At 40.7% G+C, this 12,418-nt stretch overlaps 1 protein-coding gene across 3 annotated transcripts in view; it reads right to left on the bottom strand.

Moving 5' to 3' along the window:
• The window catches only part of AFF4 (ALF transcription elongation factor 4), an 88,082-nt gene extending 78,705 nt beyond the window's left edge, over window positions 1-9,377 (bottom strand). For all 3 annotated transcript variants that reach the window (XM_045794712.2, XM_045794711.2, XM_087862284.1), the window contains exon 1: window positions 9,005-9,377. The gene's annotated coding sequence lies outside the window, so the exon portion shown is untranslated. The remainder of the gene's footprint in view (window positions 1-9,004) is intronic.
• Between the last annotated feature and the right edge of the window lie 3,041 nt (window positions 9,378-12,418).

Genomic DNA, 12,418 nt, shown 5'->3' with positions numbered 1-12,418 from the left:
CAATCCTGGAAACAGGCAGTCTCAGGTCTGGTTCTATATTATTAAACCACTTCTAGAACATGACTTCAATAATACTAATGCAGAAAATGCTTATAAACATGTTATACTAAATGGATTTAACAACTGCAAATGTTTATTTCTCAGTTTAGGGAAATACAACCATGTACTACCATACCAGCTAGCAGTCCTTATATGTCAATTTTAAAGAAGGCTCACTTGTTAAATCTGGCAATCTTGTCCATTTGTGGTTTAGTACCTTACCGAAATCTACACTAAATATGTGTCTAATATAATCACTGCTGAGGTTTGGAACAAAACACTGATACTGCAAACAAACTGTTTCATGTTGATTAATTATTATATAGATGGGATCCAGCAGATATATTTCACAGTGAGGCTAAGTACTATGTCAGGGTTCTTTTGGGTTTGGCCTGCCTATATTAACAACCTATCATGACATGACCCAGTTTTACTTACCACCTTTCCTTGTCTGAACACTGCAAAATCATTAGTACAATGCATTATAACTTGGCACAAACACAATAATAAAATCTAAACACAGCAACAAACTCCTAAGGGAGTAGTTGGCTACAAAGCAGTGCTTCAGAAGTTACATAAAACTCATTGATGTTGGAAGATTCCCTAGCTAGAAGAATACTACAGAAAATCAAACACTACTAAGGAGTTTTGAGAAGTGACAAAATCAGATTCGCAGTTCAGAGAGAAAAATTACTATGATACATTGATTATTTTGCTAGAAGTAAGGAGTTGATTATTTTGCTAGAAGTAAGGAAGCAAATGAGAAAGCTCCTGGAATGATCAATCCTGGTGAGAAATAAAAGCCTGGATTAAGGAAGTAACACTAGGAATGTAGATATTGTAGAGAAAGGGTTGAGATTCAAAGATGTTAAGGAAGTAGAATCTTGGAGTGAGCCAGATGTGAGAAGTCAGAGGAATCAAGGACAACTTGCAGGTTTCTGGAAAAAGCAATGATAGTGCTATGTTCCCCAAGGCAGGAAAAGCAGAAGATCTGGGGTTAGGGGATTGAGAAGTAGTAGAACTAGAGTTATTTGTGCATGATGAACACTTACAGAAACTACCTGATCAGCTTCTAGCCTTACCTCTCCCCCAGCTTTTCTGGAAATTCTTGCCCCCATTTACCTTACCTTCAGGGTACAGTTGAAGGGTTCAACGAAGTCTGAATCCCTAACTAAAGCTAAGCCAATGCCCAGACCACACCTATTTTATACATACACATATGCATATATTTTTTAAAGATTTATTTATTTATTTGAGAGAGAGAGTGTGTGGGGTCGGGGGAAGGGGCATAGGGAGAGGGAGAGAGAAAATCACAGACATCCCACTAAGCATGGAGCCTGATGTGGCCTGATCCCACAATCCTGAGATCACGACCTGAGCTGAAATCAAGAATCATTAGATGCTTAACATACTGAGCCACCCAGGCGCCTCTATCTATCTATCTATCTATCTATCTATCTATCTATCTATCTATCTATCTATTTCTATCTATTCATACACACACACACACACACACACACACACACATTCTACAATCAAAAAACCCTAACTTCCACCACAGTAAATAGGGACTGTGTAATTAATCCTAAAACAGTGCTCAAACCCGAGCATCCACTACGGATCTGCTAAGACAGGAGTTGACAAACTTTTTTAAAGCCACATTGTAAATATTTTAGGCTTTGTAGGCCCTACAGTCACCACACTCTGTCATGGTAGCAGCAAAAGGAACTACAAACAGTACAGAAACAAATGGGTATGTCATCTGTGTTCCAATAAAACTTTATTTATGGACACTGAAATTTGACTTTCCCATAATTTTCACAGGCCACAAAGTATTATGATTTTTTCTCACCATTTAAAAATATAAAAACCATTTTCAGCTCACAGGCCATACAAAAGTGAACACTGGGCCTACTAACCATAGTTTATTGATCCTTGTGCTAAGGCAACACAGAACTGCCTTCCCATAAAACTCCTTCCAGATGTCCTCAGGACATCTTAACTTAGGACAACAGACAAAAAATAATCCTAGCTGACGGAACTGAAAATCTTCATTTGGCTTACCAAAGAACTCACTCCATTTGCAAGGAAGTCAGTCAACAAATGAAGGCCCAGGTAACTGGCTGGTTTTGCCATTTACCTTACACTGTACCTGCCCAGCAAGATATAGTATAAGTTTTGGAACAATGATACCTTCCTCTCCCCTCCCATCCCTTAGTGTTGTTGTTTTCTTTTCCCTTCCACAACAACTGTGTATCAGTTATGTCAGGGATGATTAAATTTAGTACTTAGCCCATAATTTTCAGACACTGACAAAGCATATCTAGGCCCAATTAACAAAGGATATCACCTTTTGAATCTGGACTCAAGAGAACAATGACCTCTGGACGTTTTAGCCAGACAGAATTTGTCTCCATTGAAGAGTTGAGGGTATTTGCTGGTATGTACAGATAGTTAGATTGCGTTTAAAATTTTTTAAATATATAAATACCAGAAAAAGTAGGACTGTATGTGTACTAAATAGCCATGGAATGACTGAGGGAGACAACCATGTTTTAGAGTCCCTTTTATTCCACTTCTCTGGAATGCTGCAGTTAGAGTATGTTATTACAGTGTAGCCCCCTACCCAAAGTTGTAGTCCAGAGGTGGACATATAACCTAATGAGTCCTTTTCCTGGAACTGGGATTCAGAGTCAAGGCAGTCTCTCTCTGATAGCAGAAGATGTAAAATGTACAACTCAAAAGACAGTAAGTGTTAAATTTGGTCTGTAGCAAGGGAGAACTAATTGAACACACAAAGAACATCTAATGAGCAATAAAGACATATTTCTAACCACATCTGCAGCCCCTGGATCCACCTGTTCCTGAGTTCTAGCTGTCCTCCTGTGGGTTGACTGCCTTTCTTAGAATTCATTGGATACCTTATATGTTCTCAACAAATTCTTTTTTGCTAAAGTTATATGTCACTCTCCCAACTAAAACAAAGCATCTACTGAGCAATCTAAAGGGAGGTATTCAGTTGAATGAAAGAGTTCTGGTTCCCACAAAACATTTAGAGATGGTAGCTGAAGCAATATAAATGGATGAGTTCATCCACAGCAGTGAAAACAAGAATGCCAAGGCTAAAAACCGGAACTATCAATATCAAGGGATTAGCAGAATTAACAGTCTGCAAAAAAGCACTAATGAATCATCGAACTTTACATCAGAAACCAGGGATGTACTGTATGGTGACTAACATAATATAATAAAAAAAACAGTCTGCAAAAAAGCAACTGGTAGGCAGAAAACGGACAGAGTCATAAAAGTCAAGGAAGAAAACAATAACAAGGAGAAAATGGTTAACAAAATCAAGTAGAGGGCACCTGGGTGGCTCAGTCAAACTTCTGCCTTCAGCTTAGGTCATGATCCTGAGATTCTGGGATCAGGGGCTCCCCGCTCAGTGGGGAGTCCGCTTCTCTCTCTGCCCCTCCTCCTGCTCGTGCTCTCTCCCCCTCTCAAATAAATAAAATATTTAAAACAAAACAAACAAAAACAAGTAGAGAGGAGGTAAAGGAGTAAGCAATGACTATACAATTTGGAAATGCAGAAGTCACAGGTGGCCTTGGTAATGCCAACTTCACTGGCACGTTGAGAAGCCAGGCTGAAGGCTTAAGAGTGCAGAGGAAGTACACAACACTACCCATGAAGTAATCTTGCCATTAAAAAAAAATTCAAGCCTCGGGGTGCCTGGCTGGTTCAGTTAGTAGAGCATGTGACTCTTGATATCAGGATTGTGAAGTGGAGCCCCAAGTTGGGCACAGAGCTTACTTAAAAATAAAAATTCAAGCCTCAATCAGATCAAGCTTCTAGATGTAACTACGAATATACAGGGGAAAAAAAAGGACTGAGGAACATATTACATGAAACCACAGGGATGCAATAAGCACAATCTAGATTGTGAGAATTCTCAGAGGGCAAAGACGTGGCTTCTTCAACAAACTGTACAGAAACAAGAATAAGAACAAAAAGATACAATCTCATTTGGATCCTAATTCAAACAAACTGTTAAAACAAAAACTGTAATCAGGGAAATTTGCACACTGACTAGATACATGATGATACTGAGGAATTAGTATTAATTTCTTCAGTGAAAGGTTGGATTATTATTTTAATCCTTATTCTTTAGAAATACATATTGAAATAGTGTTAAATAGTATTTTACTAAGATGTCTTCCCTGATACACTGTGCTGGATGTCACCCAGCAGGCCATAGTCCCATAGTTAACAAAACAAATAAGGGAGATGACAAAGTGATGCAGGGAGTCAAAGAAGGTAGATGCCAAATGGAGTAGCAAGGGGAGTCAAGCAAAACTTTAGGAAGGCAACAGTACTAGCACTGGGCCTTAAAAGACAGTGAAATTCTAACAGGTAGGAAACAAGAGAGGAAAAGAGATATTCCAGATGGAAGCAAATGCAAAGAGGTGGGAAGGCCTGTCAACGCAGAGCACTGGCCTATACTCGCCTCTCCGTAAAACTGGCGCTACCATAATGACGACAAGAAAAGGAAAGTCAAAGTGAAAAATCATAACTCCCGAAGCATCTCTAACTTAACAAAATCATGACAGCCATTCACCCCTTAAGCAGCCCTAGGGAACATAGTTCCAGGATAGATCACGACTAACTGGTAGCGAAACCATACCGGCTTTCCAGGGCAATCCATTTGTGTTAATTCCTGATTTCCCTTGCCACACACACAATGCACAAGGTTCTTTTACCCATCCTAGGAAATAATTGAAAAAATTAGTTTAAAATGGTACCCAATAATAAGCTTTGTCTCCCTGCCTAAAAGATACCACCGTTGTTTATTTGGCACTCCAACAGAGGTAAAGTTACATGAAATGCCTTCCCTCAGAACATTCCTCAGGTTATAGATTTTTAAATAAAGTATAGCTGATGAAACAGGTAGATTTTATTTTTTATTTTTTTGGTTGTATCTACTAATTCTTTTTTTTTTTTTAAATTCTGTACTTAACATACAATGCTATATTAGTTTCAGGTTTACAATACAGTGATCCAACAGTTCCATACATTACTCAGGTGCTTATTAAGACAAGCACACTCCTCTTGCACAGTGACTGGGCAAGTGCACTGTATGTTAACTATACTGGAATTAAAATAAAACTGTTTTAAAAAGACAAGCGCATTCCTAACCCCCTTCACCTACTTCACCCATTCCTGCCACCCACCTCCCCTCTGATGATCATCTGTTTATTCTCTAAAGAGTCTGTTTTTTGGTTTGTCTTTTTTTTCTTTCCTTTGTTCATTTGTTTTGTTTCTTAATTTCCACGTGAGTGAAATCAGATGGTATTTGTCTTTCTCTGACTGACTTACTTCTCTTAGCATTATCCTCTCTAGCTCCACCCATGTTGCAAATTGCAAGATTTCATTCCTTTTTATGGCTGAGTAATATTCCACTGGGTATGTGTACATGTGTGCACGAATGGATATATATATATCAGTGGATACATGGGCTGCTTCCAGAGTTTGGCTATTGCAAATAATGCTGCAATAAATATAGGGGTGCATATATCCCTCTGAATTAGTGTTTTCCTATTCTTTGGGTAAATACCCAGTAGTGCAATTACTGGATTGTAGGGTAGTTCTATTTTTAATTTTTTGAGGAAATACTGTCTTCCACAGTGGCTCCACCAGTTTGCACTCCCACCAACAGCACACGAGGGTTCCTCCTTTTCCGTATCCTCACCAACACTTGTTTCTTGAGTTTCGAATTTTAGCCATTTGAAGAAGATAGCTTTTTTTTAATTTTATTATTTTTTTAAAAGATTTTATTTATTTATTTGACAGAGAGAAAGACAGCCAGCAAGAGAGGGAACACAAGCAGCGGGAGTGGGAGAGGAAGAAGCAGGATTCCAGCGGAGGAGCCTGATGCGCGGCTCGATCCCAGAACGCTGGGGTCACGCCCTGAGCCGAAGGCAGACGCTTAACGACTGAGCCACCCAGGCACCCTGAAGAAGATAGCTTTTAGATAATTTTTTTTTCCTTCAAAAACAGAATAAATAAGTAGTCTCAATGTGAAAATGCTTCTGGAATATTCTGGAAATGAAGTCAGTGGTTCTAATATTTTCTGTATGCCAATACCATTAAAATTCTTAGGATATGATGACAGTGAAAATGAACATCAAGACAAACAGGAATGCAGATGATCAGCCAAAACTCAGTAACTGTCATGTTTATTACATCCTTTTCCATGTACTAGAGTATCACTTCAAACAACCAAGATGAGTATAAAAACTTACTACAAGTAGGGGTGCTTTTCTTAAAGCAAAGGAAAAAGCAGCGAAGTGAGGTTAGCTTTAAGCAGTCCTTAATCACTGACTACACCTTATTTCACAATAACTGAGACTGGCACACACCCTCCCAGAAATCAAACATAATTATTCCAACTTATCAGAGGAAATGAAAAAGGAAATGAGTAAAACATAATGAGGATTAGGAGTTCAAAAGCTGGGAAACCTGTACATTATATGGGAAAGTTAAAAAAAAATTTTTTGAGTATAGTTGACATTAGGAAAGTTTTAACAGTAAGCTACCCTGAGAATAGAGCTAAAATAAAAAAATAAAACCTAAGTCATCAACTTTTATAATACACACTGCACTTCTGGATCATTGTCCGGGTGTGTCTTCAATACTTATAAGAACACCTCTTTGATTTTATGAAAAATACTACAAAGAGAAGGCCGTATACATTTGGACTCCATTCTAAACCAGTAGATGGCCACAAAAGAAGAAATACCTGTTTTCTTTGTTCCTCTCAGGTACACATAAAGCCATGACATTTACTTTAACTCTTCAAAAAAGGTAAGATAAATAACTTTTAGAAGGCTTCCAGCTTCTGTCATCTTCTGCAGCTGATAGTCACTTTTCCCCTTCAAATACTGATCACTTGCTCATACAGTTTTCTTTACATTACCCTTTTGTGAAATCCTAGGTTGGATATCATATTTAGATTCAATCTAATAGTTGTGTAAAATACTGGGGAGGACACGGAGAGATACAAATATAGTTCTTGTTCTAAACACACTACAAGAGATCTATAAGAAAATTACAATACAAAAGAATATATCAACTGTTACAAAAGGCATACAATAACTCAAGAACACAGAGAATGTATGTCATCTGACAAGTAGAAAGTGAATCTAATGAAAATATTCTATCTTTAGGAATTCTTAATTACAGAGCTTCACCAAACCACTGTACAATCATCTTTACACCCCAAAACTGTAGAGCACTTTCCAATTAACACAGCTAAGCTCTTTTTTTTTTTTTAACCTGACAGTAAAGGTTGGGTCATTTACAGACATGCTATCTTGTCCCCACTTGACGTAAAATTTTATTTAAAGTAGAATTTGCCTACTGTTCCTGCAGAGCTAACAAAAACCAAAGTCATCAGCATGCAAGTCACCACAAACTGAATGAAACTGCTGATATTAAAAAAAAATATATATATATATGTGTGTGTGTGTGTGTGTGTGTCATATGAATCCAGGTAAACTGACTCTAAAAGACAATTAAAAATAACTTATTCAGGGTTTTTTTTTTTTTAATGTTTAGAGAATGAAAGATGCAGTGATGAACAAGGAAAATAAACCTGAGAAATTTAAAGAAGCCAGCTTTGTTAAAAACCAAGTGGCCACTTGCCAACACTTCTTTATGCACATATGACCAAAGATGATTCCAAGCAGATTCGCAGGCCACAAAGGCTCTTTATCAAATGCCAAATTAAGAAAATTCTCATAAATATTTCAATTTTGATAAGTCAAAGTACTGTTAAATAAAAAAAGCACTTTACAAAGCTTTGCAGAATCAGTATGGAAACAAAGCTTTGGGCTTTTAACACCTGAGTCCTAAAAAAATCAACACATATATTAAACGTCACATTTACAAATACCTTATTCACAGACACCTATAACTTAGATTCCGTACAGACAAATACCCGTCCCTGGCAAAGGGACTGGCCTTAGGTTAAAATTTCCGTAAGGCCATCAGGAAAGAGATCGTACAATTCTGAATTGCAACTGACTACGAGAACCCTAAATCGAACTCTTCGTCTTACTTGAACTCCACACACGAGCATTTCAGATTTGTACTTTCAACTTCCTATAAATGATATCCATTGTGAGAGAAAAGGCAATAAGGATACTCCTCAAAGTCCTATACCCCATGATCCATCCTCAAAGAGTGGAAGGAACAGCAAAGTGGAAGGAACAAAGCACTGACGTCAATTACGAGATTAACCCCGGGCACAGGCAGCTGGAGGAAAGGCCTAAACATCAATATCCAAATACGAGCTATCGGTATAACTAGCTAACAGAAAGATTGCGAAGTTACGGGGGGTATTCAAGTATTACACCCCCACCTTCACATTTTTAGTTAATCCCCTTCGCTAGACGAAGGTGGAAAATTTTTTCCTTTTTTTTTTTTTTTTTTTTGCTGAGAAGGTGGGGGGGGGGGGAGACATGCGCAGGATCGCGAGAAGGAAAGCGAGAACTAGTTGGGTAATGATAGCCAGAATCTAGGCCTATTTTCTCTTTAACTAGAAATAACTTCCAATTGAAGAGGGTATTAAAAAGTAACAAATCAGTCGATGGAATTTCTGAGGGCAGGAATGGATTAAGAAACGAAAGCGGAAAGGAAAAACGGCGAAAAGACGGATTTCTGGGAATTTTTGTTAGGATGGGTTAGCCTTATTTATTTATTTATTTATTTATTTATTTATTTATTTATTTTTCCGAGGGCGGGGGGTGAAACGGGAAGAAGTGGGGCGAAGCCGGATCGAGCAGCCCTGGCCTGGAAGGCCTCCCCGAGCCCCCAGGCGGACCCTGTTCTCAGTCTCCCCCACCCCCACCCGGCGGCCAGGCCAGGCCCGGCCCGGCCCTCAGTCAGTTCCGTCAGCCCCTCTCACCTCCAATCCCTGCTCCGCTAGGCCCGAACCATCTCCCAGCTGCGGCAGCGGCGGCGCCGGGCCTGCACCTTCACCGGACGCGCATTCGAGCCCGCCCGGGGGGCGGCGACAGGCTGCCAAGGGCGAGGGGCTCCGGGCGGCGGCGGGGGTTCGGGAGGTCTGGAAAGGCGCAGGCGGGGGCGGCGGCGACGCGCCTCACACCGAACAGGCGGAGGTCCCGCCCCGCTCCATGACGGTCGGGCCCAGCCCGGGACGGCCGACTGAGGCGGCAGGGGCGGGCCGACGAGGACCTGGCACCGGGATCCCCGCCCCGTCCGCTGGAGGCGGCGGCGGCGACGGCAGCTCGACTCCCGCAGCCAGGACTGTGACTGACGCAGCGGCCGTGCCACCCATGTGACCAGGGCCGGGCGGGGGCGAGGCGTCACGTGGCGACGCCGCGCCCCTCCCCGCCAGAAAAGCTGGGGGGCTGCGGGGCCGCGGGGCCTGCAGTAATGGGAGGCGACACGGGGGCGCTGACGTGCGCGGCTGTCGGGTCGAACGACCCCAGAGTGGCGGAGCACCCGCCCGGGTGGCCTAGGCCCGAGCTCCTGGGCAGGGCGGGGGGGCAGGACCCGGCCTGCAAATCACACCCGCCTGTGCACGTAGCCGCTACTGAGGTTCGGAAGGGCGGGGATGGCCGAGCCGGATCTACCGGTTCTGGGGCTCAGGTGACAGGGCTCAGGCCGTCTGCCCCTGGCGGGGGTCTGGTCGAACCCGAAGCCCCCTAGAGCGGCTTCCCGGTGCTGACGTCGATGCTCGGAGTCCAGCGGCCGTCAACAGGTCGGCCGAGAAAAGAAGTCTCCAGGGACTCACTGCGGGAGGATGCTTGGAACCTCCCCTGAACTTCTCCCATGAAGCCTCGCCAGCCCTTTTTGTACCTCATCGCAACATTTTCTGCCACTAATACTGTTCTTCACGATATCATTTTCAACACTTTCCTTCATCTCTTAACATCCTTCCAATCAGGGCAAGCTGTAATTTAATTGAGAGTAAAATCATAGTTATAGACCAGACAGGATTTTTAAAGGGTCTCATAGAACCCAGTTTGATAACTGTTCAGAGAAACTACCTCTGGCTCATCATTTGAAAAACACTTTATGATCTCCTGCCTCTTCTGTGTTTTCTTTCTGTGAAGAAGCCTCAGGAAGCTGTGCTGTCTTGTTTTTTGTTTTGTTTACTTTCTAATATTTTTGAATAAAAGCATTCTAAAGATTGCTCTTGATAAGGTTCAAGGTTTTTGAGGAGCTTTGTGTTAACTATTATCAGAAACGTGCGTATGAAAATGTTTTTATCGGCCCTAATAAATGGTAATTCACCATCATCAATAGAAGTATAATTTTTTTCTTTTTAAAATTCTGAACTAACCACCTATTATTTTTTAAGCTTCACTGTTTATATCTGTATAGATTTTATCTACATTCTATAAAAGGAGAAAGTGTATTAATGCAAAATTCAAAAAGGACTATGACAAAATAGAGTGAAAGATAATTCCTGCTCCCATCCCTGCCCTTCAACTTCCATAGTCCTGGAGGCAATCATTTAGCATTTTCTAGTGTATCCTCCCAAGAGATGTTATAAATAAACATAAAAATACAATTAAACTTCTTTTCACAGGAAAGATAATGTACTATATGTACTGTTAAGATCCATCCTTTTCTCGCTTAAAATATCCTGGATATCCTTCCGTATTGATGTGGGGCCACAAACAAATGGTCAAGAAAGAATTCTTGAGACGTTTTCAGTGTAAAAAGGTGCTTATACTATAGTATGAGAACAGGCTGTAGGCAGAAGGAGCAGCACTTCTGATGTATGAAGCCAGTGGTGATCTGCTTAGAGCTCAAGGGGGAAGGGGATGTGCAGGGAGTATTAGATCATAAATGTCTTCCTCAAATTTCTACTGGTAAAATGAGTTTTGGAAGATTTCTCTGGTGGTTATCGTTCAGCTCTCTATTAACTATCAGTGAGATTTACAGGCAGTCATGAGACCCTTTAAGAATGTAGCAATCACCCCATGTTTGATCCTTATCGAAACTATGCAGGCTATAGGTCACCTCTCTGGGCTAAAGGTGAACACGTTTCTGCTTCTGTACACCATCAAGTACCACTACATGGAGAGCTGCTTCATTCTTCCTAGTGGCAGTATAATTTTCCATTGTATGCAAATATCATATTTATTTAGTCGATCCCCTATGGGCAGACATTTAGATTGTTGTCAAGCCAATATTATCACAAACTAAGCAGCAACTGATAATTACACCATACAAAGGGCAACTAGATCAATAAATTCTTAGACTGGAACCCTTAGATTATAGGCATTTTTAATTTTGATAGATATTGCCAAATTGTCCTCCATAGAAGTTGTGCCAATTTTATTTGCTTGCTTTCAAATTTTGCCTGGGAAGATTTACAAGGCTATATTGGGAGGGAGTGGAGATGAAAAAGGGTAAAAGAAAGGTTATTTATCATTTTGTACAATAATTAAAGAAGTATTAAGATGCAAATTGATGTTTAATAAACTTTACAAGAAGATCCTTTACTTATTTTGGAATAAATGTTATTGGCTAACCAAATGATGTTACGCTTTTTGTTCTATAAAGGATCGTGATAACCTTTCAATATAAAGTGAGGACCTTACTTAAAAAACGAAAAAGGGGGATTGAGGGTAGAAAATGGAGACTTTTTGGCTCCTGGGTGGCTCAGTCAGTTAAGTGTCCACCTTTGGCATAGGTCATGATCCCGGGTTCCTGGCAGGGAGCCCCACAACTGGCTCCCTGCTCAGTGCAGAGTCTACTTCTCCCTCTGCCCCTCCTCCCACTCGTTCTCTCAATCTCTCTCTCTCAAATAAATAAATAAAATCTTTTTTAAAAACTGGAGACTTTTCTTTGGCATTATTCTGCAAATAAGAATTTTCTTCCCTATCAGCAATGTGAGAAAAAATTCCTAGAGTTATTTCTCAATAAGTAACATTTTAAAACTCATCATTTTATTTAATCAGATGCATCCATTTTAACAGCGAATTTTTGGTCTCTATTTTTATGTTCCAGAATGTAAGTCAACTGCACAGAATGGTGAAATAGTAGAAAATACCAACCATATAGCTGTAAGAGAGAAAAAAAAAAAAACCTCAAGGAAATGTATGCTGGTTTTATTTACATACAAGATTTTTTTTTTTTAAAGAATTTATTTATTTATTCGACAGAGATAGAGACAGCCAGTGAGAGAGGGAACACAAGCAGGGGGAATGGGAGAGGAAGAAGCAGGCTCACAGCGGAGGAGCCTGATGTGGGGCTCGATCCCATAACGCCGGGATCACGCCCTGAGCCGAAGGCAGACGCTTAACCGCTGTGCCACCCAGGAGCCCCTATTTACATACAA

This window comes from Ursus americanus, chromosome 5 (genome assembly GCF_024610735.1).
Source record: "Ursus americanus isolate L20-20 chromosome 5, mUrsAme1.1.p, whole genome shotgun sequence".
In the NCBI taxonomy this organism is placed as follows: Eukaryota; Metazoa; Chordata; class Mammalia; order Carnivora; family Ursidae; genus Ursus; species Ursus americanus.
The sequence above is the reverse complement of the archived record's forward strand: the minus strand, read 5'-3'. Positions and strand labels throughout refer to the sequence as shown.